Genomic DNA, 26821 nt, shown 5'->3' on the forward strand with positions numbered 1-26821 from the left:
CCGTATCGATCATAATATAATAAAATTGATTTCAATTTCCACCAATTTAAGATGAACCAAAGGTTTAAATCCTACTGTTTCAAGTATAAACCATGTTAATTTACCGATACATATATTAGTCATTTTCGAAAGAGAATATACTACAGACGACATCAGAATATGGAATAACCACAAATCAGCCATGGATGACAATTCATGAGGAATGCATCCATTACCCCTTGCAGCAATTTTTGAATTGTTCCTTTCATTTACATTAAGATCAGATTGTTCCTTTGATCAGAATTTTAAAAATGGTATGTCCCTTAATTCGGAACATTGTACTTTCAATCAAAAAGAACTGATTTGTTTCACATTTGACAATGAGGTCCAAGTACTCACATCTACCTCCATACAGCATGGATATTCACCATGCAATTTTGTGGCAACTGTTCCCCATTGGACATACATGAAGCATTTTTGAAGTTGCCTGGAATCGACATCATGGAGTTAATAAAATGCTCAAGTCAGGTGTGTGATGAAATAATCAATACTCATCTGGATGCGTGCAGCCGCAACAAGACTCAAGAAACTCAACACTGGGACAGAGCAAGTTTATACGATAGCACTCCTGTCAGTGGATTCTATCCACCTCCTGGTGCAGCGTAGTTGCAATTTTATCAACAGGGTGCACTGCAGGAACCTACCAAGGTTATCCCGACTGCATATCTCCCTCCCCATGAGATACTCCATGAAGGACAATGTTGTGGGAAGAAAATGGCAGATGGACCTGGGATGCAAAACAATGGAAGAAGAAACTGCAATTGTAACTGACTCAGACGTGTGAAAGAAGATAGAGGTCATCGTGCTCTTTCAGCTGAACAGCCTTCAGAAATCCACTGAGAAACAATGAACCATAGAAAGGTACTGACTTTTGCCCCATGAATTTTGTTTGAAGAGAAATTCCTTAAACTAGGTAAATATCAACAATCTTCACATTTGCAAAACATTTTGTAGGATTTAGATGCCAACACCTCCAGCTTTCACACATAGCTGCTACCCATTTTAACATGCAACAACCATATTTCTATCCAAGATCACAAGATAAATCAGAATCTAGACACACAAAATTAGCAGCTACAGAATGCAAAATTTCACATGACTGACAACAATTTTTCAACTTCAAAGGGGGGTACTGTGCTAATTAGGATGTAGAATAGCTTAAAAAGGCACAATGTTGCATACAGAAGCTCACAGAAATGAATTGCCAACAGGGACATTCCAACTTACCATAAGCAACACCACAGGAGATGTACTAGTAATTATTAAAATATTTACAAGTACTGCACACTTCCTGTGAACATCGTTACGTGTCAGAATTTTTAGTCACGTCTCGATGTCAACATTTATAAGGTTTCACCATCTTGCACACAGTGCTGATTTGCTGTTGCTTTACTTCAAGCCAATCAGAAGTGGTAGACAGCTTATTCAATCAAAAGCAAAGTAAACAGCTGGAACACAGTCATTTTGAAAGCAACCAATCTCGAATAACCAGGAGAACACACCAATAAAAAAAAATCACTCAAAATACTTGTGAAAATATCTTTTTTTCCACTTTTTCCTCAGTAACTGAACTTCCTAATGTCCAAAATAAATGTTTTAAACAAAAGATTTAAAATATACATAATTCACAATAACAGGATTAAATTTACGAAATTGTCTTGTGTCCCTTAATACCTTTCCTAAAAGTTTTCATTCATTTCAAAGCCTTAGTCGCTTTCACAAACCTGAGCTTCGACTGAAGATATTTTCCCCAGAACGATTGCAGAGCAACAACCCACATTTGTTGAGTACCTTTAATATAGAAAAACATCCCACAGTGCTTCACAAAACATAGATGGCAAACCTAAAAAGGATAGTCGGGGTGACAAAAATCTTGGACAAAGGTCTTAAAGGCAGTCAGCAAGGTGGAATTTGTGAAGTTTAATGAATTTCAGGAGCATTATTCTTCTTTGGCAGTCCCCCGAAGTAGAGGATGACTTGCTTCGACACTAATACGAATTGTAAGGTGATCGATGAGACCAATGCAGGATCTACAGTCTCTGTCACAAGTGGGGCAGGTGGTGGTTGAAGGAACGGGTGGGTGGGGTGCTTGGTTTGTCGTACACTCCTTCCGCTGACTGTGCTTGGCTTCCGCGTGCTCGTGACGAAGAGACTTGAAGTTTGGCACCTTTTCGGATGCTTCTCCTCCATTTTGAGCAGTCCTGGGCCAGGGATTTCCAAGAGCTGGTGGGAATGTTACATTTTTTCAAGGAAGCTTTAAGGATGTCCTTGAAGCGATTTCTCTGCCCTCCTGGGACTCGCTTGGCGTGACGGAGCTCGGAGTAGAGTGCTTGTTTCGGAAGTCTAGTATCGGGCATGCGGACAATGTGGCCCATCCATCGGAACTGATTGAGCGTGGTCAATGCCTCAATACTTGGGATGTTGGATGAGAGAGAACACAGACATTGGTGCACCTATCCTGCCAATAGATTTGCAGGATTTTGCGGAGGCAGCGTTGGTGGTACTTCTCCAAAGCTTTGAGGTGCCTACTGTACATAGTCCATGTCTCTGAACCATATATGAGGGCAGGTATCACTACTGCTCTGTAGACCATGAGCTTGGTGCCGGTTTGAGATCCTGGTGTTCGGACGACCAGGATCTCAGACGACCGAAGGCTGCACTGGCACAGTGAAGGCGGTGTTGGACTTCGTCATCGATGTCTGTCCTTGGCTGACAGTAGGCTCCCAAGGTATGGAAAGTTGTCCACATTGTCCAAGGTCTCGTCATGGATCTTGATAAGCGGGGGTGGGGGGGTGCGGCAGTGCTGTGTGGCGGAGGCAGGTTGGTGGAGAACCTTTGTTTTACGGACGTTTAATGTCAGGTTCAGACTCTCATGCGCTTCGGTGAAGGTGTAAATGATGGTTTGGAGTTTAGCCTCCGAGTGTGCACAAACGCAAGTGTCGTCTGCATACTGTAATTCAATGACAGAGGTTGGATCTGGATTGGAGGCAACGGAGGTTGAACAATTTTCCGTTTGTCCTGTAGATTAGCTCCACTCCAGTGAGGAGCTTGTTAAAGGTGAGATGAAGCATTGCAGCAAAGAAGATTGAGAAGAGCGTTGGTGCGATGACACCGCCTTGCTTCACCCTGGCCTAAATGGATTAAGGCACAACTGCCAGAGAGAGGAATAAACAAGACACCAGAGTCAGAAGAATGGAGCTTTTGGGCAGGGGAGAAGTTGTAGTGCTGGAGTAGATGACAGTGATGGGAAGGAGTGAGGCGAAGGGATTTCAGTACTAGGGCGAGAATTTTAAATTTGAGATGTTGGGGTCCAAGAGCCAACATGGGTTAGCAAGGCCAGGGGTGATGGATGAGTGTGACTTGGTGCAGGATAGGATACGGGCAGCCGAGTTTTGGGTGACCTGAAGTTTATGGAGGCTGGGAGGCCAGCCAGGAGACCACTGGAAGAGTCAAGTCTGGAGGTGAAAATGCACAGATGGAGGGTTTCAGCAGCACATGGGCCCAGGTAGGCAATGTTACGAAGGGGTGGAAGTAGGCAATTTTTGCGATGGAGAGGATATGGGGTCACAAGCTCAGCTCGGGACCAAACAGGACACCAAGATTGCGAACAGTCTGAGACAGTGACTGGCGAGGAGAATAGAAATGGTGGCAAGGGTATGAAATTTGTGGTGGACGCCAAAGACAGTTGTTTCACTCTTCCCAGTTTAGCTGGATGAATTTGCAGCTCATCCAAAACGAAATGTCAGACAAGCTGACCAACAGCACAAAGGCAATGGAAGGGTGGAGAGTGGTGATGAAGGATGCAAGGGCAGGAATGGAAGCCATTGTTGGAGATATTATGGCTACAACTGGATAACTAATTGGAGTAGAATTAAGTGAGAGCAGTCCCACTGAGCTGTAAAATGGAAAGAGACATCAGAGGAGGATGGTGCGGTCGGCCGTTTCAAAAGCTTCAGAGAGGTTGAGGGATACAACACCATGGTCACAATCAGGATGTCATTTGTGCCTTTGCTTAGAGCCTTTTTATTGGTGTGGCAGGGGCAGAAACCTAACTGACGAAATTCAAGCAGATGGGAGGGGCTTCGAAGGCTACAAGGACTGTGAAGAGGAAAGGGAGGTTGGAGATGGGGCAATAGTTTACAGGGACTGTATGGTCAACCCACTACATCACACCATGTGCAGTTTACAGAAGGTAATCATCAGGTTTCAATTGATGAACAAGCTTAGAATGTCCTCATCCTGGAAGGATTTCAGACTTCCTTTGTTTTTTTCCCCCCCAAGATATTTTGAAACAAAGAGACTAAATCCTGAAAGCTTTATATTAGGCAAGTTTCACATTTCAAATGTAACAATTCCTCATTTTCAATTATGAACTGCTCACTTTGACAACAGCTGTTTTTTTGTTTACATTTTGAAACCAAAAGAAAATTGAAACCAAAGAAAATTGATTGCTCACATTTTTCCCAATGGAAAAGTTGATACTAATTTCAGGGTTGTTTCATCCCAGTTGAATCTCAATTTTTGGATTCCCCTTAAATGACGATTGTGCACATCAAATCACATGGACAATAGCCATGCTGTCTTAAACTGAATAAGCAACCTAAATTAAAAGTATCTTTCCCAGACTTTTTTTAAAAACATGTAGAAACTTGGGAGACGGCATTAAAGTTAAACTTAGTGTTTTTGAGGTATTTTGTGTTTATAAAAGTGCATGTTAATTAAAGACTGTAGAAGTTGCAGACACATTAATTGTGTAATAAATACTTGTTTATGAAAATGTGTTGCTGAAAGACGGTATAAGTTGCAGACACACCAAGTGAACACCATGAACTTGCTGACGATGAGGCAATCGGTGGGTTGCGGGAGGGAGAAATGATGCCCCAACTGGTCAGGATAGACGGCTGACAGGCCGAAACAGCCCTCTTTCACCAAAATCCCATCCCATGTCATCATTATAGGCAGTCCCTCGAAGTCTTGCTTCCACTCTCAAAGTGAGTTCTTAGATGACTGAACAGTCCATCACGGGAATTACAGTCTGTGTCACAGGTGGGACAGACAGTCGTTGGAGGAAAGTGTGGAAATATCAGAAAGAATTAAGAAGTTCATTCAGACCTGGGGTCGAAAAAACCAACAAGCTCTCTTGCACAAAAAACAAGCAGGCGTTAACCTCAGGGTCAATAAGATAAGGGATGAGGTAGAGTTGTAACCATCAGGGAAAGTCACAGGATAATAAAGCCAAATGCCAATTAACAAAGTTCTAGCAATTGCTAATGACCGAACAAAAGTTCAGGCTCGGAATAACAGACTGAAGAGCAACAGACAGGAGGGAGTTACCCACCATCACAGGACCAGCTGTGGCCACAGCGGGGGAGGGAGGGGGGGTGATAAGAAAGAATTCCATGGATCAAATTAATGGTCGCACGGGAAGGGAGACTCCCAACTTGGTTATAACTTTTGGAGGAGAGAGACAAGTTGACATAACAGCAGAATGTCTCTGTATCTTGTAGAAACAAGCAGGCAATTAGTAGCAACCTATATGGTTAACAAAGGGACAAAAAAGGTATATAAATGGACAAGTTGGGACAGTCCGTAGCGAAACCGGGACCAACACTCGACAGAAGCAGGGACCAGGGAGCGACCCTTGAAGGAACAGTGTCAGGACAGGATTGATCACCCGGGATGTATTGGGTAACGATGAGAGAGTGTTGAGTTAAACAGAGTATTTTGAGCGGCAAGGAACACCTTTTGGAACGCCTTGTCTGCAGTTAAACAGAGAGTTAACTGGAGTATAAGTAGTGAGTCTTGTACTTTTCCTGTATTAAACGAACATTAACGATACTGTCATTTGTCTAGTGTGTAATTTGATATTTAACTCAGGAACCGTCGCAGGCAACTACGAGTCACACGACTAGCGAAACTGCTGCTTGCACAACAAAAGGGTGAGTGGGGAGTCGAGTTTGCAACATGCTCCTTCCGCTGCCTGCGCTCGTTTTCTGCATGCTCTTGGCGACGAGACTCGAGGTGCTCAGCGCCCTCCCGGATGCTCTTCCTTCACTTGTGATCTTTGGCCAGGGACTCCCAGGTGTCGGTCGGGTTGTTGCACTTTTATCAAGGAAGCTTTGAAATGTTTCCTCTGCCCACCTGGGGCTCGTATGCCGTGTAGGAGTTCAGAGTAGAGTGCTTGCTTTGGGAGTCTTGTGTCGGGCATGTGGACAACGTGGCCTGCCCAACGAGCTGGTCAAGTGTAGTTAGTGTTTTGATGCTGAGAATGTTGGCCTGATCGTTGCTGCGTCTGTCCTCCCAGAGGATTTGCAGGATCTTGTGGAAACATTGTTGGTGGTATTTCGGCAGCGATTTGAGGTGTCTACTGTACATGGTCCACATCTCTGAGCCATACAGGAGGGCAGGTATGACTACAGTCCTGTAGACCAGAAGCTTGGTGCCAAATTTGAGGGACTGATCTTCGAACACTCTCTTCCTCAGGCGGCTGAAGGCTGCGCTGGCGCACTGGAGGCGGTGTTGAACCTTATCGTTGATGTCTGTCCTTGCTGATAATAGGCTCCCGAGGTTTGGAAAGTGGTCCATGTTGCCCAGGGCTGCGCCGTGGATCTTGATGACTTGGGGGGGGGGGGGCAGTGCTGTGTGGTGGGGTCCGGTTGGTGGAGGACCTTTGTCTTATGGATATTTACTGTAAGGCTCATGCTTTCGTACGCCTCGGTGATGATGCTGACAATGACTTCGAGTTCAGCCTCTGAATGTGCTCAGATGCAAGCGTCGTCTGCATACTGTAGTTCGACAGAGGATGGGACGGTCTTGGATCTGGCCTGGATCCCATCCCATGTCCTGCTGTACTTAAAGACAACTCCTCCTTCCATCCCTCCCCTAGATCTTAGGACCTTCCCTTAGTGCTCACAAATCCCTACACAGCATTCCCTCTAATGCAGCCTGATCCCACTTAGAGGAAACATTGGTGGTAACCTATGCAGTTTGATTAATACAGCTGAAAATGAGTTGAATCACAAAAAAATAAGCATTTTCATCAAAGTGTCTCGTCCATCACCTGTGAGTAACTTGACTTGAAATAACTAAAAATGACTTTAAAAAAGCTATACAAAACCATTTGCTAGTTTAATAAGTTAAAAAATATATATTTAAAAGCTTTCAAAATGTGCCAATAGTGTTCTTCTGCCAAAAAGAAAGCTTAATTTTTTTGAGCCCCCGCAAACGAGCGCAATTAGTGAAGATTTTCAATGGCGATGAATTTGATCTGGGAGTGGGGCCAGTTGTGTGGGCGGGGTCGGCTTCTAGTGCAATGTTTCTTAAAGTAGCGCAAAAGATGACAAAAACTCGTGTTGCGCAGAATGCAATTTGCGCTTAAAATTGCACGATCTTTCGGGCTGGTTTCGGTAATTGCTCCGAACAAACAGCACAACCGAGCGGAAACGCCAGGCCATCCTTTCCATTTAAAGTTTGGTTGAAATACAACTGTGATTTGATTTGCACATCTATAAAAGGAACAATAGTCAGTGTAGAACACTGTCCCACAAAAAGCAGTAGATTCCAGCTAAATTAATCTAAAATCTGAGATCAACAGATTTTTGCTAGACAAGTGTACAACAGGATATGGAGCCAAAGCTAGATTAGCCATGATCCCACTGAATGGCAGAACAGGCTTGAGGGGCTGAATGTCCTAGGTCCTGAGAATGCTACCACTGTTATGACAACCAAGAATCCATGTGCTAGGCTTGTACAGCCCTGAGCACATTTCATACCTAAACCATCTCAAACTGCAGTTTGCCCAATACACCAGTTATTTCTAAATGCACGCTGGGGGGTAAACTTTGCACCCGACAGCATCTGGGTGCCACCTTTATAACTTCAATTAAAAAAACACACAAATTAATACATCACATTTTTCAATTATTTACATTAAAAGTCTATGAACAAACAAAAACATTGAAAAAGAAATGCAGATTATATAGATATGAATTGAAACACACTTTACCAAATGACAACGTAAATCAAACCATAAGAGAACAAGAGCATTTATAAAAAATAATTTAAACCACAAAATTAAAAAGCACATAACTTGTTTTTGTTCATCCCACTTTTCCGAATCACTTAATATCTCCCATCTCCTGCTTAATTTTACTTCCTATAACTTGTGTCACTGAAGAGTCAGTTCCATACAAATGTATTCCTCAAAAGGTCACATTTGATTATACATACTTAATGACAGGTTAAAATTGTGTGCTTTTGTAATGAAAATCTACTAAACAGAAATAGATTTCCCCTTTTTTTTTTAATTGGGATTTTGGTGCTCTAATGCATAAAACGAGAGGACATGAAATTCCCCAAAGTAACTGTGGTCAATTTCCCTGTTGCCATGTCCATGCCACCTGCAATGACCTGAAGCTACCTACAATTCCAGATTCATGTTATTGACATAGGCCTAGCACCTAGAAGACAGGGAGTCAGCCACTGCTGCATGCCTTTGAATGTTTCCAGCGCCAATTGTGGTTCCTGGAAACATAAATGGACTTATCTTGGGCCTTGCTACCTGCCTCCCTGTTCCTGACAATGGGCTCCCACTCGGAGCATCCTCAAAACATGCAACAACTTATATTTATATAGCATCTTTAAAATAGTGAAACGTCCCAAGGCGTTTCACAGGAGTATTGAGAGATAAAAAATGACATCGAGCCACATAAGTAGAAATTAGCAGAGGTGATCAAAAACTTGGTCAAAGAGGTATGTTTTAAGGAGAGGCAGAGGTTTAGGCAGGGCGTTCCAGAGCTTGGGGCCCAGGCAATAGAAGGCACAGCCACTAATGGTTGAGCAATTATCAGGAATGCTCAATGCAGAATGCTCAAGAGGGCAGAATAAGAGGAGCACAGACAGCTCAGGTGGTTGTGGGGCTGGAAGATTACAGCATCCTTGCTGCAGTGGGTGAAGAATCAGTAGGAGGTCCTTGAACATACCCTCCAACCTCATTATCGTGATAATCCTTAATGTCTATGCCAATTGTAGCACATTCATTTATTCCCTATTCGGGAAAGCTCCGGAAACCCAAGGCAACATAAAAGGGGTGGACACCTGGCTCCACTGCACCATCCCCCCCCCCCCCAAAAATAAATATGCATTCCCTCGGCTCAAAGCACAGGAGCATCAGCCCGATTTGTCTCTTAACTGGGTTAGGGGAACAGAAAGAGAATGTGATGTCACTATAAACCAATAGGCACAATTGTAAATTGAAAGAATGGTACAATAGGATTCTCAAAACACTAATTTAAAAAAAAACAATATCTGATTGAATAAGCCAAGTTTGGCTGTTATTCAGTCAACATAGCCCTGGATAAGGGCCTTGGGTCAGATGTTGGTAACGTTGATTACATTACTGTGGTATAAGTTACATTTGCTGCCTCAAAATAATCGACAAAAACTATAAAGTTAGAAAGCAAGAATTGCCTCCCCCCCCCGCCCGAAACTTCCCCAAGTGCTGCCTTATTCTGAAGTGCCTACACTGAAGTATATTTTCCAAGGCAACCATTTGATGCAGACACAAGTGATAACTGCACAGTGACACTTTAGGCCTCACTTGAATAAAACCTCAACTGTCAAACCCGGGTGCTCATTGAGGACTCCTACCTGTCAGGCGAAAGTTAGCAGAGGAGAAAACGTCTCCTGGAGGGCAGAATTGATTGAATTTCGAGATGGAAACATTGAATATTCTTTTAAAAACAAAATGCGTTTTTTTTTTCAACGCATCAAGGCAGGAGCATTTCCAGCAGCTGCGTCACACAGCGCTGCCCAATGCATGCTGGGAGTTGTAGTTCTTTTTTCCGACAGCCCTTGTTTTAAAGCACTGCGCCTGCGCATCCGTAGGAGCCCCGCCCACCAGTGAAATGATTGGCAACTGCAACCACTCCATGTGTTCTCAGAGCGGCAGGGTGTAGGTGAGAAAAGGTGCAAAAGCTGCAAAATCTGCAAGCAAGGCAGCATCGGTGGAGAGATTAAAGAGTCAGCCTTTCCCACTTGTACCCTTCTTCACAACTGAAAAATAAGAGAGGGACAAGCAAATTAGCAGAATCAGAAAAAGGGGAAGAGGGAAAATACACACAAAAAAAGTGTCAATGGAATGATTGCTGAACACCTCAGTTTCCGGCTGAAGGTGTTTCGCCTCAAGCGCCCAGTGAATGACACATTGATACCCCTTCCATTCCCACATTGGCCTCTTGCACCGTTCCAACACTGCTCAAAATGCTTCAGGAACAAAATCAAGGGGCAAACTTTCACCTTGTTTCCGCCAGTTTTGCGCCCAGATTCCAGTGCAATCAGGGCAAAATCGGCTAAACCAGGGCCTGTTATATATGTAAACCTGTCTATACCTTGTGTAGCCACCAGAGGGCTCATCCCCTGGAGTCCCAAGGGATCCCACAATCCCTTGGGAGCACAGGTACGTAAGGAGGCCTCACAGGCTGGAGAGGCACTCTGGAGACCTGCAATAAAAGACTAAGGTCAGACTTTACTTTGTGCTCACAGTATCCAGTCAGACTCTTTATTCATATATAACAACTGGCGACGAGATACAGATGACGAATCCAACAATGCAGAGAACAGTGGGCTTCCTGGAGAAATTCTCGGAGGGAGATGATTGGGAAACCTTCGTGGAGCGACTCGACCAATACTTTGTGACCAACGAGCTGGAACGAGAAGCGAACGCTGCCAAACGAAGGGCGGTTCTCCTTACCGTCTGCAGGGCACCAATGTATGGCCTCATGAAAAATCTACTTGCGCCAGTGAAACCCACAGAGAAATCGTAAGATGATTTGTGCACACTGGTCCGGAAGGAAAGTGTTCTGATGGCGAGGTACTGGTTCTACACCTACAAAAGGTCTGAAGGTCAGGAAGTGGCGAGTTATGTCGCCGAGCTAAGACGCCTTGCAGGACATTGCGAATTTGAAGGACATTTAGAGATCATGCTCAGAGACTTCTTCGTACTTGCCACTGGCCAGGAAATGATACTTCGCAAACTTTTGACTGGAGAGATCCCAACCTTGAGTAAAGCCATTGCGATAACCCAGGCGTTCATTGCCACCAGTGACAATACTAAGCAAATCTCTCAGCACATGAGTGCTGCTACAAGTACTGTGAACAAAGTGATGTTGTTTTCAAATCGCAACGTACAAGGTAGGCCCCAAATGCCTGCAGCTGCACGTCAGCAGATGTCTCAGAGTCCACCATCAAGGGTGATGAATGCAAGACCATTTACACCTTGTTGAAGCTGCGGGGGTGATCATCGTTTCCATTCATGCCGCTTCAAAGGGTACGTTTGCAAGGGCTGTGGAACAATGGGACGCCTCCAACGTATGTGCAGGCGAGCTGCAAACCCTGTTAATCCTGCAAACCACCATGTTGCAGAGGAGGGCAGATTCACAGCGGATCACGACAAACCAGAGCCTCAGACCGAGGAGGCAGAGGTATACGGGGTGCACACATTTACCACAAAGTGTCCCCCGATAATGCTGAAGGTTGAATTAAATGGACTCCTATTGTCAATGGAACTAGACACGGGGCGAGCCACTCCATTACGAGCAAAAAGACTTTTGATAAATTGTGGTGCAGCAAGGCCTCAAGGCCAATCTTGACTCCCATTTGCACGAAACTGAGAACTTACACAAAGGAACTGATTCCCATAATCAGCAGTGCTACTATAAAGTTCTCCTACGATGGAGCGGTGCACAAGCTACCACTCTGGGTAGTACCGGGCGACGGTCCCACGCTGCTCGGCAGGAACTGGTTGGGAAAGATACGCTGGAACTGGGAAACCTCCGAGCTCTCTCGTCCACTGACGACATTTTGTGTGCCCAGGTTTTAAACAAGTTCCCTTCGCTGTTCGAACCAGGCATCGGGAAATTCCAAGGAGCAAAAGTGCAGATCCACCTAATTCTGGGGGCGCGACCCATCCATCACAATGCGAGAGCAGTACCGTACATGATGAGAGAAAGGATAGAGATCAAGCTGGACCGGCTGCAACGAGAGGGCATCATTTCACCGATCGAATTCAACGAGTGGGTCAGTCCGATTGTTCCAATCCTCAAGACAGACGGCACCGTCAGAATCTGTGGTGATTACAAAGTAACTATCAATCGTTTCTCCCTGCAGGATCAATACCCACTACCAAAGGCCGACGATCTTTTTGCAATGCTGGCGGGAGAAAAGACATTCACGAAGCAGGACTTGACCTCGGCCTACATGACGCAGGAGCTGGAGGGATCATCGAAGGGCCTCACCTGCATCAACACGCACAAAGATCCCTTCATTTACAACAGATTCCCGTTTGGAATTCGATCAGCCGCGGCGATATTCCAAAGAAACATGGAAATCTTACTGAAGTCGGTCCCGCACACGGTGGTTTTCATGGTTACAGGTCAGGACACAGTCAAGCACCCGCAGAACCTGGAGGAGGTTCTTAGTCAACTAAACCGAGTGGGGCTCAAGTTAAAATGCTCAAAGTGCGTTTTCCTGGCACCTGAAGTGGAGTTCCTGGGGAGAAGAATCGCAGCAGACAGCATCAGGCCCACCGATTGAAAGACAGAGGCAATCAAGAATGCACCGAGACCACAGAACATGACGGAGCTGCGGTCGTTTCTAGGACTCCTGAGCTACTTTGGTAATTTCTTACCGGTCTCAGCACACTGTTGGAACCACTGCACACTTTACTGCATAAAGGAGACGAATGGGTATGGAGCAAAAGCCAAGAAAATGCCTTTGTAAAAGCTAGAAAATTGTTATGCTCAAACAAATTGCTTGTGTTGTATGATCCATGTAAGCGTTTGGTACTAGCATGTGATGTGTCGTCGTACGGCGTCGGGTGCATATTGCAACAAGCTAATGAATCTGGGAAATTACAACCAGTTGCTTATGCATCCAGAAGTCTGTTTAAGGCTGTGAGAGCCGACAGCATGATTGAAAAAGAAGCAACAGCGTGTGTTTATGGGGTGAAGAAAATGTATCAATATCTGTTTGGGCTCAAATTTGATTTAGAAACTGACCATAAGCCACTGTTATCCCTTTTTTCCGAAAATAGGGGGATAAATATGAATGCATCGGCCCACATCCAGAGATGGGTGCTCACGTTGTTCGTATACAACTACGCCATCCGCCACAGGCCAGGCACAGAAAATTGTGCCAATGCTCTCAGTAGGTTGCCATTGCCCACCACGGGGGGTGGAAATGGCACAGTCCGCAGATTTAGTCATGGTTATGGAAGCATTCAACAGTGAGCAATCACCCGTCACAGCCCGACAGATTAGAACCTGGACGAGCCAGGACCCCTTACTGTCCCGAGTAAAAAATTGTGTGCTTCACGGGAGCTGGTCCAGTGTCCCAGTGGAAATGCAGGAAGAGATAAAGCAGCACAAAGATGAAATGTCTATACAGGCAGACTGCCTTCTGTGGGGTAATCGGGTAGTGGTCCCCAAGAAGGGCAGGGACACTTTCATCAGTGACCTCCACAGTACCCACCCAGGCATTGTAATGATGAAAGTGATAGCCAGATCCCACGTGTGATGGTCCGGTATTGATGCGGACTTAAGAGTCCTGCGTGCACAAATGTAACACATGCTCGCAGTTAAGCAATGCACCCCAGGGAGGCGCCACTAAGTTTATGGTCTTAGCCCTCCAAACCATGGTCCAGGGTCCATGACGACTATGCAGGCCCGTTTTTGGGTAAAATGTTCCTTGTGGTTGTCGATGCGTACTCCAAATGGATTGAATGTGAGATAATGTCGGCAAGCATGTCCGCTGTCACCTCTGAAATCTTGTGGGCCATGTTTGCCACACACAGACTGCCTGATGTCCTTGTGAGCAACAATGGGCCACGCTTCACCAGTGCTGAGTTCAAAGAGTTCATGACCCGTAATGGGATCAAACATGTTACATCTGCCCCGTTCAAACCAGCATCCAATGGTCAGGCAGAGAGAGCAGTGCAAACTATTGAGCAGGGCTTGAAGAGGGTAACTGAAGGCTCACTGCAGACTCGCCTATCCCGAGTCCTGCTTAGCTACCGCACGAGACCCCACTCACTCACTGGGATCCCACCTGCTGAACTGCTCATGAAAAGGGCACTTAAGACAAGGCTCTCGTTAGTTCACCCTGATCTACATGAACAGGTAGAGAACAGGCGGCTTCAACAAAGTACATATCATGATAGTGCAAATGTGTCATGTGAAATTGAAATCAATGATCCTGTATTTGTGTTGAACTATGGACAAGGTCCCAAGTAGCTTCCCAGCACTATCGTGGCCAAAGAGGGGAGCAGGGTGTTTCAGGTCAAACTTTCAAATGGACTCATTCATCAGAAACACTTGGACCAAATCAAACTCAGATTCACGGACTATCCAGAACAACCCACTTTAGACCCTACCTTCTTTGACCCCCCAACATACACACTAGTGACAACCAACACCGCGGTTGGCCACGAAGCAGAACCCATCACCCGCAGCAGCCCAGCAGGACTCACCACACCAGGCAGCCTAGCAAGGCCAGCTGCACAGCAGCCCAGCGAAGGCCCAACAAACGATTCACCAAAACCAGCATTTGCACCGAGATGATCAACCAGGGAAAGAAAGGCCCCAGATCGACTCACCTTGTAAATAGTTACACTGTTGACTTTAGCCGGGCGGGGTGGGGGGGGCGGTGAGTAGTGGAGTGTTGTTATATATGTAAACCTGTATATACCTTGTGTAGTCACCAGAGGGCTCATCCCTGGAGTCCCAAGGGATCCCACAATCCCTTGGGAACACAGGTACTTAAGGAAGCCTCACAGACTGGAGAGGCACTCTGGAGACCTGCAATAAAAGACTAAGGTCACACTTTACTTTGAGCTCACAATATCCAGTCAGACTCTTTATTCATACACAACAGGGCCAATGATCGGAGTTTAAAACATACACGCTAAACCACTTAAGGTCATGTTTTCTGCAATCTTTCAGGCTGGTTCAAGGCACAATTTGCTCAAATCAGGCCAGGTCACAAAATTGGCCACACTCTCATGTCGAAATTGAGATTCCGTTGATTGCGTGTTTTGGGAAGGCTCTTCAAATTGCATTCATTTTCTTAGGCATACAGACATTAGTAGGCAGGTTTTAGAAGTTAACAGTTTATAAATGTTTTTTGCCATTTTCATGTTTTTTAAAAATTTGTTCCGTGATGTGGGCTTCACTGGCAAGGCCAGCATTTATTGCCCATTCCTAATTGCCCTTGGGAAGGTGGCGGTGCGCCACCTTCTTGAACTGCTGCAGTCTCTGTGGTGAAGGTACTCCCACAGTGCTGTTATGGAGAGGGTTTCAGGACTTCGACCCAGCAAGAATGAAGGAACAGCGATATATTTCCAATATTTCAGGATGGTGTGTAATTCGGAGGGGAACATGGAGGTGGTGGTGTTCTCAATGGTCTGCTGCCCTTGTCCGGGTGGGTAAGTGGAGCTGAGTCCACGGCCAGATCAGCCATGATCTTTTTGAATGGTGGAGCAGGCTCAAGGGACTAGATGGCCTACTCCTGTTCCTAATTCTTATGTTCTTATGTTCTTATGTCCTTCTAGATGGTAGATGTCACGGGTTTGGGAGGAGTTGGCGAAGAAGCCATGGTAAGTTGCTGCAGTGCATCTTATAGATGGTACACACTGCAGCCACGGTGCGCCGGTGGTGGAGGGAGTGAATGTTGAAGGTGGTGGATGGGGTGCCAATCAAGCGGGCTGCTTTGTCTAGAATGGTGTCAAGTTTCTTGAGTGTTGTTGGAACTGCACTCATCTAGGCAAGTGGAGCATATTCCATCACACTCCTGACTTGTGCATTGTAGATAGTGGAACTGCTTTGGGGAGTCCGGAGGTGAGACACTCGCCGCAGAATACCCAACCTCTGACCTGCTCTTGTTGCCACAGTATTTATGTGGCTGGTCCAGTTAAGTTTCTGGTCAATGGTGACTCCCAGGATGTTGATGGTGGGGATTCAGCAATGGTAATGCCGTTGAATATCAAGGGGAGGTGGGAAGACTCTCACTTGTTGGAGATGGTCATTGCCTGGCACTTGTGTGGCGCGAATGTTACTTGCCACTTATCCGCCCAAGCCTGAATGTCACCCAGGTCTTGCTGCATGCGGGCACAGACTGCTTCATTCTCTAAGGAGTTGCGAATGGAACTGAACAGTGTGTACTCATCAGCGAACATCCCCCTTTCTGACCTTATGATGAAGGAAAGGTGCAGCTGAAGATGGTTGGGCCTAGGATAAGTATGTTTATGTGTCCACTGCATTAGAAGACAGAGGACCATAAAAGGAATACACAAAGCCTTTAACTGAAAATAACAACAATTTCCTGGCTCACAGCTTTCTCACGTTGTGCAATGGATATTGTTATTTTTGGATTAAAGCGTGGGCTGTTTTGTAATGCTTGGCACATGATATTGATGATTAATACAAAGTATTACATAACTGTTCATGGGGAAGTTTATCAAGAATACTAAACAAGTTTACAGATACTGCACGGAAACTACATTAACAGAAAATTACGTAATAACATATTTTTGTTGCCTTAAAATCCTTTAATGTTAAATACATGTCTGTATTTGTTTTAGAAAAAGTAGAAACAGATGAGATTTTATCTATTAAGGGAAAAAATTGTTATTGACCAGTTAGAAACAAATATTAGAAAGCATTGCCAAACAAAACAGGATAATTAAATACAAATCATTTCATAAGGTCAGTTAGATGCAAAAACTCACGTAAAACTTGAAGTAGTCTGACTCGAAGAATTTATCAATAAAAAGAATACAAGTTACACAACATCTCCAATTATCTCATCTGAACATCTCTTACCATTTCTTCATGACAATGGCTTCGGTCTTCCGAAGATTTTTGCTTGTCCAGAACTGGATGTCGGACAAGCAATCTGACAATTTTTAAGAAGTCTTAAAACTTTTCTTTAAATCTGTAGCAAAGGTGCATGTCCTTCAGTGCCAGCCACCCGGCCCACCCCACACACTTCGTAAAAAGTGATTACTGAGAAATAAATCTTCATTTACATCTTTAACATATTATTAATATAGCTTTTCTTCACTTATTGTCATGCATTGTTTTGTATGGCTGTATGTGAAATTCTCCCATTGTCACCTAATCAAGGAATGCCAGCAGTGACTAGTACAGGGAACAAAACCCAAATTCTGCACATTGCTAAAGCTGAAAATGAAATGACTATAAATTCTGTAGCGTCAGCCCTAAGTCGCTTACAATCAACTACAAAAGCAACACATTTAAAAAAACAACTACATTTTCTGATGTGGTGCAAATAATGTGCAGTTAAGTGGAACTAAAGTTAAAGTGCAATTAATACTATTTCAAATGAAGAGTGGTAACCATTACAGTCTTACTCAGAAATGCTTCAGTCCCATTCCTCTCCAAAGCCCTTGAACAGGTTGTTACCTCTCATATGCCTGTCCTTCTTTCCCACAAAGCTGTGTTTGAATTTCTCCAATCAGGTTTCTGCTCCTGACACAAAACTGAAACAGTCCAAACTGAAATCACAAATGACATCCTCTGTTACTGTAACCATGGTGCACGAATCCGTCATCTCCTTTTCAACCTCTTGCAGCCTTTGATACAGCCAACCACCCCTCCTCCAATGTCTCCCCTTCAGTGTTCAGCTGAATAGGACGTCCCTCGCTTGGTTCCATCCTTACCTATCCAATTATAGCCAGAGCATCTCCAGCAATGACATCTCTTTCCACCATTACCTCTTGAGCTACTCCAACTGTTACCTCTTTTCGTCTTCCTCATCTTCATGCTGTCCCTTGATGAAATCAGTTGAAGACATGGAGTCATGTTCCACATGTGCACTGACAACACCCAGTTCTACCTAACTTGACAACGTCACTGCCTCTGTTGTCAAACTGTTTGTCCAACATCCAGTCCTGGATGAGCCACAATGTCCGACAGCTAAATATTGGGAAGACAGATGCCATCATCTTTGGTACCCAACACAAACTCTAAATCCTTGCAACTGATCCCATCCCTCGCTCCAGTTACTCATGTTGAACCAGACAGTATGCAGCCTCATTGTCCTATTTGACCCCAAGTTGAACTTCCGATTACATATCCTCTCCATCAAAAAGACCGTCTATTTCCAGCTCGAGAATACTTCCCTGTCCACACCTACCTCAGTCCATCTGCTGCTGAAACCATCATCGATGATTTCATCATCTCCAGACTCAACTATTCCAATGCTCTCCTGGCCTCTCTCCCATCCCCTAACATTCATAACCTTAAGCTCTTCCAATGTTCTGCTGCCCAAGTGCCGCTCATGCACCACCACTGTACTCCCAGTCCTCCAATTTAAAATGCTCATGCACATGTTTAAATCCTATCATGGACTCACCCCTCCCCATCTCTGTAAACCACCCTTCTCCAGTCTTACTATCATCTGAAAATTCTGTGTTCCTCCAACTCAGGTCTCTTACGCATCTTCCACTCACTTCGCCCCACCATTGGAGGCCATGCTTTCAGCCATATAGGCACTATGCTCTGAAGCTTCCTCGTTAAACATCTCCGCCTCTCCACCTCCCTTGCCTCCTTTAAGATCTCTTTAAGCCCATCTCTTTGACCAAGATTGCCTGAAAAATCTCCTTGACTTCTTTGAAGATGCGAGAGATACGGCACAAAGAAGACAAAAATCATTGAAGTGCTCAAAATAAAGTTGTATAACAACAACAACTTGCCTTTATATAGCACCTTTAATGTAGTGAAATATCCCAGTGCACTTCACAGGAGTGTTATGAGATAAAAAATTTGACACCGAGCAGCATAAGTAGAAATTAGCGCAGGTGACCAAAATCTTTAAGGAGCATCTTGAAGGAAGAAAGAGAGGTTGAGAGGCAGGGAGTTTCAGAGCTTGAAGCCTAGGCAACAGAAGGCACAGCCACCACTGATTGAGCGATTATAATCAGGGATGCTCAAGAGGGCATAATTAAGAGGAGCGCAGACATCTTGGGGCGGGGGTTGGTGGGGGGGTTGTGACACTTGAGGAGATTGCAGAGAAAGGGAGGTGCGAGGCCACGAAGGGATTTGAAAATAAGGATAAGAATTTTGAAATCGTGGTGTTGTTTAACTGGAAGCCAATGTAGGTCAGCGAGCACAGGATCCATAATAGATCCAATCCACATCCGGACCAGGGTCAAACAAGGCTGCGTCATCGCCCCAACCCTCTTCTCAATCTTCCTCGCTGCAATGCTCCACCTCACAATCAACAAACTCCCAGCTGGAGTGGAACTAAACTACAGAACCAGTGGGAACTTGTTCAACCTTCGCCGTCTCCAGGCCACGTCCAAGACCACCCCAACCTCTGTCGACGAGCTAAAGTATGTGGACGACACCTGCGTCTGCACACATACAGAGGCTGAACTCCAGGACACAGTCAACATATTTACTGAGACGTACGAAAGCATGGGTCTTACGCTAAACATCCGTAAGACAAAGGTCCTCCACGTGGATCATTTCCCATACCTCGGAAGCCTCTTATCAACAAGAGCAGACATTGACGGCGAGATTCAACACCACTTCCAGTGCACCCTAAGGAAAAGAATGTTTGAAGACCAGGCTCTCAAAACTGCCACCAAGCTCATGGTCTACAGGGCTGTAGTAATACCCGCCCTCCTGTATGACTCAGAGATATGGACCATGTACAGTAGACACCTCAAGTCGCTGGAGAAATACCACAAATGATGTCTCCGCAAGATCCTACAAATCCCCTGGGAGGACAGACGCACCAACATTAGCGTCCTCGACCAGGCCAACATCCCCAACATTGAAGCACTGACCATACTTGATCAGCTCCGCTGGGCAGGCACATTGTTCTCATGCCAGACACAAGACTCCCAAAGCAAGCGCTCTACTTGGAACTCCTTCATGGCAAGCGAACCAAAGGTGGGCAGAGGAAACGTTACAAGGACACCCTCAAAGCCTCCCTGATAAAGTGCAACATCCCCACTGACACGTGGGAGTACTTGGCCAAAGACCACCTTACGTAGAGGAAGTGCATCCGGGAGGGCGCTTAGCACCTCGAGTCTCATCGCTGAGAGCATGTAAAAACAAGCACAGGCAGCGGAAAGAGGGCGCGGCAAATCTGTCCCACCCACCCTTTCCTTCAACCACTATCTGTCCCACCTGGGACAGGGACTGTGGTTCTCGTATTGGACTGTTCAGCCACCTAAGGACTCATTTTCAGAGTGGAAGCAAGTCTTTTTCGATTCCGAGGGACTGCCTATGATGCTGATGATGAGTGAGTGAGACATAGTGTGAGTCAGAACACGGGCAGCCGAGTTTTGGATCACCTTTAGTTTATGTACAGTAGAATGTGGGAGGCCAGCCAGGAGTGCGTTGGAATAGTCACATCGAGAAGTAACAAAAGCATGGATGAGGGCTTCAGCAGCGGATGAGCTGAGGCAAGGGTGGAGACGGGCGTTGTTTCCGAGGTAGAAATAAGCGGTTTTAGTTGTGGTCGAAAGCTCATTTCAGGGTCAAATATGACACCGAGGTTGCGAACAGTCTGGTTCAGCCTCAGACAGAAGTTGGGGAGAGGGATGGAATCAGTGGCTAGGGAACGGAGGTGGTGCCGGGGACCGAAAACAATGGCTTCGGTCTTCCCAATGTTTAATTGGAGAAGATTTTTGCTTCGGACAAGCAATCTGACAATTTAGAGACCGTGGAGCGGTTGAGAGAAGTGGTAGTGAGGTAGAACTGGGGGTCATCAGCATAGATGTGGAAACTGACGCTGTGTTTTCGATGATGTCGCCAAGGGGCAGCATATAGATGAGAAACAGGAGAGTAAGGGTATTTGAGTGATGAATTTTGATCGGTTAGATACCCTTATTTTCAAGATTTATTGTGTTTCTAAGTACTACATGCTGTTTAATAACCTGTACAAACTGCAATTTTACTCCTATCAAAGAAAACTCAATATGGAAAAAAAATCATTGGGAAACTGACAAATTGGAATAATTGAGATTCATTGGCAGACAAACTTACTCATGAGCTATGAGAATATGTTATGAAGAGTGAGTGGTTTGAAAAATACGGATATAAAGAAAGACTTGCATTTATATAGCGCCTTTCATGACCACCGGATGTCTCAAAACGCTTAACAGCCAATTAAGTACTTTTGGAGTGCAGTCACTGTTGTAATGATATATGATAGAGACCATTGATTTCAATGGAACAAAATCAGGTAGTTTCTAGAATGGGTGACAATATGCTCCACCAGGTTACTGCCCAGGCAGCAAAGTTGAAAATTAAACCTTATATTTACTGTATTGTTCCATAAAAATAACTTTTTATTAGTTTAGTACCAGTCATTTGATGGACTATACGATCAGGTTAGGTCCAATATTAGCCTAAGTTGTTCAGAACTACATTCATCTTCACCACAGCACCAGAACATACCTCAGACCTAAAAGAGCATTTTGAGCTAAAGTCACCACCAACTATTGGAAAGTAAGAAAGGAAGAATGAACTTGAATTTTTACAGCAGCTTCCAGGTCCTCAGGACATCACAAAGTAGTTCATAACCAATGAAGCAAGGGCAGACATCGACAACAAGGTTCAACACTGCCTCCAGTGCGCCAGTGCAGCCTTTGGCTGCATGAGGAAGAGTGTTCGAAGATCAGGCCCTCAACTCTGCCACCAAGCTCATAGTCTACAGGGCTGTAGTGATAACCGCCCTCCTGTATGGCTCAGAGACGTGGACCATATACAGTAGACACCTCAAATCGCTGGAGAAATACCACCAACGATGTCGCCGCAAGATCCTGCAAATCTCCTGGGAGGACAGACGCACCAACATTAGCGTCCTCGATCAGGCCAACATCCCCAGCATCAAAGCACTGACCACACTCAACCAGCTCCGTTGGGCGGGCCACATTGTCCGCATGCCTGACACAAGACTCCCAAAGCAAGCGCTCCACTCGGAACTCCTACACAGCAAGCAAGCCCCAGGTGGGCAGAGGAAAGTTTCAAGACCCTCAAAGTCTCCTTAATAAAATGCAACATCCCCACCAACACCTGGGAGTCCCTGGCCAAAGATCACCTCCATAAGTGGAGGAAGTGCATTGGGGAGGACGCTGAACACCTCGAATCTCATCGTCGAGAGCATGCAGAAAACAAGCGCAGGCAGCGGAAGGAGCATGCGGCAAACCAGACTTCCCCACCCACCCTTTCCTTCAACGACTGTCTGTCCCACCTGTGACAGAGACTGTAATTCCCGTATTGGACTGTTCAGTCACCTGAGAACTCACTTTTAGAATGGTAGCAAGTCTTCCTCGATTTCGAGGGACTGCCTATGATGATGATGATGATTTGAAGCAGTCACTGTTATTACAGAAGCAAATGCAACAGCCAATTTACATAAAGCAAGGTCCTACAAACAGCAAGTAAGCTAAATAACCAGAAAGTATGTTGTTAGTGGTGTTGTTTGAATGTTTCCTCCCAAATATATTATATATTTATATGTACTGTATTACAAAGGAGTAAAAAAAATGATAAGTGGATGGAAGGCACTAAGTGAATCGCACGGTGTTTTAACAATACAAATGGGAGGAGTTTGCTCTCATGCTTCTCTACATCATTAGAACTCTTTGATTTAATTACTGCTTTGGTAACCTGCTACCAATTATGTATTACCCTATAGACCACAGTCTGTAAGTAGTATTAGTTGTGTGCAGCAGAGGGAATATAAACCAGCACTTCAGTCTCCAAACCACTTTATTCTATTTATAGAATAGATTTTGCTTTGGTCATGATAACTGGTACTTCTTAAAATGTAAAAAGTTCTACCTTAGAAAATCTGGAAAACATTATTCTCCAGAAGACATTGTTTCTGTTGATTGTGACTAACGTAACTCATAGATATTTTGGAACTCAGGCAGTCTATGTTTAACTGCTGAAATTGAGCACTAAAAATACTCGATTTCTATTTTGAATGTGTGGCTTAAAAGCTGCACGGATTTTGTTTATTTGTTCACAGTTGTTTTTCGATATCAAGTTGAAAGATAGAGGGTTATTGTAATGGTAAAAAATTGTGCATTTTGCAGAGGTTACAATCTCAGAACTGGATGAGCTAATGAAGTTTTCTTATTGCCTCATTGTTACGCTCTTTTCTTTTTTTATTCCATCAAGTTACAGATTGTGTGGATCTTCGGTGCAGCCTGCCTTTGTGCAGCTGAGTTTAATGTATACATGGGGAGAGAGAATGTAACCTTCCCAAAAGAAACTTTAGTTTTAGTTTCAGTCATCCTCCAGAAAACCATATCCTCAGATACAAACTGCAATGTATGTATGTAGACCTTACCCAAATGTAAGACTTGCCACCTAGGGGGCACACCTGTGGGAGACCGAAGGGTCACCTGTGCACTCTGGGGCAAGCAGGTATAAAAGGTGATTCACCATGCTGCTTCCTCACTCTGGAGTCTGAAAAAGAGATTGTTATGTATTGTCCAGGTACATTAAATGTATAAGTACAATGGTGCGCCACAGAGGGTGCTGTGGTGGGAGACCTGAAAGTACCTGCAAGACAGAGTATAAAAGGCTGCCCACCACACCTGAGAGGCACTCTGGAGTTACACAATAAAGGACTAAGGTCACAGCAGCTACGCCAACACCAGACCGTGTGGAGTCAGTGATTTGAGTGCTACATACATCACATTGGCGACAAGGACACGGACAAACTTCACGCAACCATGGCTACTCTGGGCTCGCTAAATGATTTTACGGTGGGCAATGATTGGGAGGCCTTTACGGAAAAGCTTGAGTATTACTTCACAGCAAACGGCCTGACAGCGGACACGGATGTAATGAGAGCGAAACGTAAGGCGATATTGCTTTTCAGTTGTGGCGATGAGGTTTACTGTCTCGTCAGGGATTTGCTGGCACCTGCGAGTGCCAAGGACAAGTCATATGAGGAGCTGATCGCACTCATTTGTGACCAACTCATGACCAGGTACAAATTCTACCACCACTGCAGACCTGAGGGCCAGGATGTCATCAAATATGCTGTGGACCTCAGGAGACTCGCGGCGCCGTGTGATTTTGGCACACACCTTGACGAGGCGTTGTGAGACGTTTTTGTTATGGGGATTGGCCATGAGGGGCTCCTTCACAAGCTGCTATCCCATGAACCTACAGTCACCCTGAAGCAAGCCATCACCATCAGCCGGGCGTTTATGACCTCGACTTGCAGCACCAGGCAGATGATCCACACGGTCTCGAACCCGGCAGGCACTGTCCACAGGATAGCGCCCACCACGGACAAAACTGCAGAACTTTGCTCCCAGGGCAGAGAGCACGGACCTCGGGGTCCTGGAACTCAGAATCCGCCGAGGGAGACTAATCGAGCAGCACCATGCTGGCGCTGCGGAGGAAGCCATGGGGTTCACCGCTGCAGGTTTGCGGAGTATACGTGCAATACCTGCCACATGAAAGGCCACCTTCAGCGTATGTGCAAAAGAAACCTGACTCACCGTGTGGCTGAGGAGGTGGCAGATGATCTACTATCCAGCGAGGAGCAGGCAGAAGAAGATGAGGTGTTTGAACTCTATATATGCACCGACGATTCCGCTCCAGTGATTATGGAGGTCAAGATTAACGGAGTCCCAGTGAGTATGGAAGTGGACACTGGATCGGGTCCGTCGTTGATGAGTCAGGAAACTTTTGATAAACTGTGGGTTAACTCAGCTGCACGACCCAAGCTGGTCCCGGTCACGGCGAAGCTGCGTACCTACACCAAGGAACTGATTCCTGTCCTCGGCAGAGCGGATGTGCAGGTATCTCACGGGGGCGAGATGCACGAATTACCTTTGTGGGTCATTGCAGGCGATGGGCCGACGCTTCTTGGCAGGAGATGGATGGGAAAGGTCCGTGGGAGCTGGGAAGACCTCCACAGACTGCTGTCCCCCGTGTTCCCAAAGAGCAGCGCCGACCGAGCTGGAGGAAAAAGAAGCCATACACAGACGAGCAGACCCTGGAAGAGCAGGCGTTGAACGACAAACCCATCGACGGCCGACAAACCGGGGTGGGGGGGGTGGGGGGCCGTGCGGAGAAAAAGTCGGGTGGCGATGGCGGCTGCTACGGCGGCCGCAGGAGAGGCGGCAGTCACTGGGACCACAGTGGCAGAGGAGGCTACGGAGGTAGAGGAGGCTACGGAGGCAGCCAGCTGCAGATCGTGTGCCTGTGACCCCGAGGTCCATGCTCTCTGCCCCTGGCAGAGCGAAGTTCTGCAGTTTTGTCCGTGGTGGGTGCTATCCTGTGGACAGTGCCTGCCGGGTTCGAGACCGTGTGGATCATCTGCCTGGTGCTGCAAGTCGAGGTCAAAAACGCCCGGCTGATGGTGATGGCTTGCTTCAGGGTGACTGTAGCACCCGACAGGTTCATGGGATAGCAGCTTGTGAAGGAGCCCCTCATGGCCAATCCCCATAACAAAAACGTCTCGCAACGCCTCGTCAAGGTGTGTACCAAAATGTGCGAGAGCGGGCCCAGCAAGTGCGAGGGGAGGCTGCTCCACACCATCCTCAGCCGGCTCTACCAGTACGGTGGAAGAATCTGGTGAACAGAACAAGAACGAGCTGTTATGCTTGATGCTAGGCCCCTAAAACGGGAGTACGTAAATTACAAGAGACATAACTCTGGAGATTTCTTCACCTCCCTTCCCACTTTCCCCTGGGGATCCGTCGTGGGGGTTTGGATGAGCCCAAGGCGCCCGTGCCCTTGATCTGCTTCGGGGAGCCATTCATCACATTCCTCTTCTCGCTGGGAGCCTGGGTTTGAGCAGCGGCGGCAGGAGGAGCCGTTCTGGCGGCTGCAGCATACAGCTGCAGTATCAGTCATGTTCGTGGCCGTTTTTCTTTTTTTTTCCTCTTCTTTATCCCCTCTATCCTTTAACTGCAGCAAAACTTCAGGCCAGCGAGCCTCGTGGCTGCAAAGAACAAAGGCAAGCAGTACAAAAAACTAAAATGTCGGCGCCCAAGGGAAGCCTCGTGAGAACCACAAGATGGCGACTTTAAAGGGAAATGCACCCGAGAGCCTTAAAAGGGCCTTACACCATTGGCGGTCCCCACAAAAAGACAAGAGCAAGTCTAAATGTGTAACGTGATTTTTATGATGAAGTGATTTCGGATAAGTGATATTTTAATGCTGAATGGTTACTGTGTCTAAAATGATGGATATGAATGATTTACGAAAAGAGTTAATACCACGAGGTACAAGTAATAGGGTTGATGGGTCCTTGACTAACATGCCTAAGGGGCCAATGCGATTTCCGATTTTATGTGCTTCATGCAATGGTTCAGCGGCTGCAGATGAGTCGCTAAGGTGACTATGAGAACAGAGGCAATGCATTAGTTGCGATACCCTGTCTCAGCACAGCCCATCGCTTCGGGCAAAAAAAAGGGGGCAGTACACTGCCTCACCCAGTGGAGCTGGGATTAAATAACTGTTCAGTGCACCTGCAACCTTTTGACATAACATCTGTACCATATATCATATGTACCATACAAATGTACTGCCTATGTATACCTGCTTTCTGTTGGAGGTTCTGCTCGTGTACTTCATCACCTATGTAAGGACTGCAAACACCACATAATCTCTACATGGGTGATGGGGGGGAGTGGGGGAAAGAGGGAAGTGGATGGTCATGGATTCACAAACCAACTAGGACGAACAAGGCCGAGGTTACCGGCAATGGCTTT

The 26821-nt window shown here is 45.8% G+C and overlaps 2 protein-coding genes across 4 annotated transcripts in view; both read right to left on the reverse strand.

Moving 5' to 3' along the window:
• The window catches only part of LOC139234881 (erlin-1-like), an 843171-nt gene that overhangs the window by 143655 nt on the left and 672695 nt on the right, over positions 1–26821 (reverse strand). The window lies entirely within an intron of this gene.
• Positions 1–26821, reverse strand: part of chuk (component of inhibitor of nuclear factor kappa B kinase complex) — a 113188-nt gene that overhangs the window by 78607 nt on the left and 7760 nt on the right. Inside the window, exon 1 of one of the 3 annotated variants that reach the window (XM_070865682.1) lies at positions 9688–9843. The exons of 1 other annotated variant lie outside the window; for it this stretch is intronic. The gene's annotated coding sequence lies outside the window, so the exon portion shown is untranslated. Of the gene's footprint in view, positions 1–1266; positions 1279–9687; positions 9844–26821 lie in introns of those variants that run through there. One more of the 3 variants, XM_070865684.1, reaches the window with a different exon arrangement.

Source organism: Pristiophorus japonicus, chromosome 22 (genome assembly GCF_044704955.1).
Source record: "Pristiophorus japonicus isolate sPriJap1 chromosome 22, sPriJap1.hap1, whole genome shotgun sequence".
Lineage (NCBI taxonomy): Eukaryota > Metazoa > Chordata > Chondrichthyes > Pristiophoridae > Pristiophorus > Pristiophorus japonicus.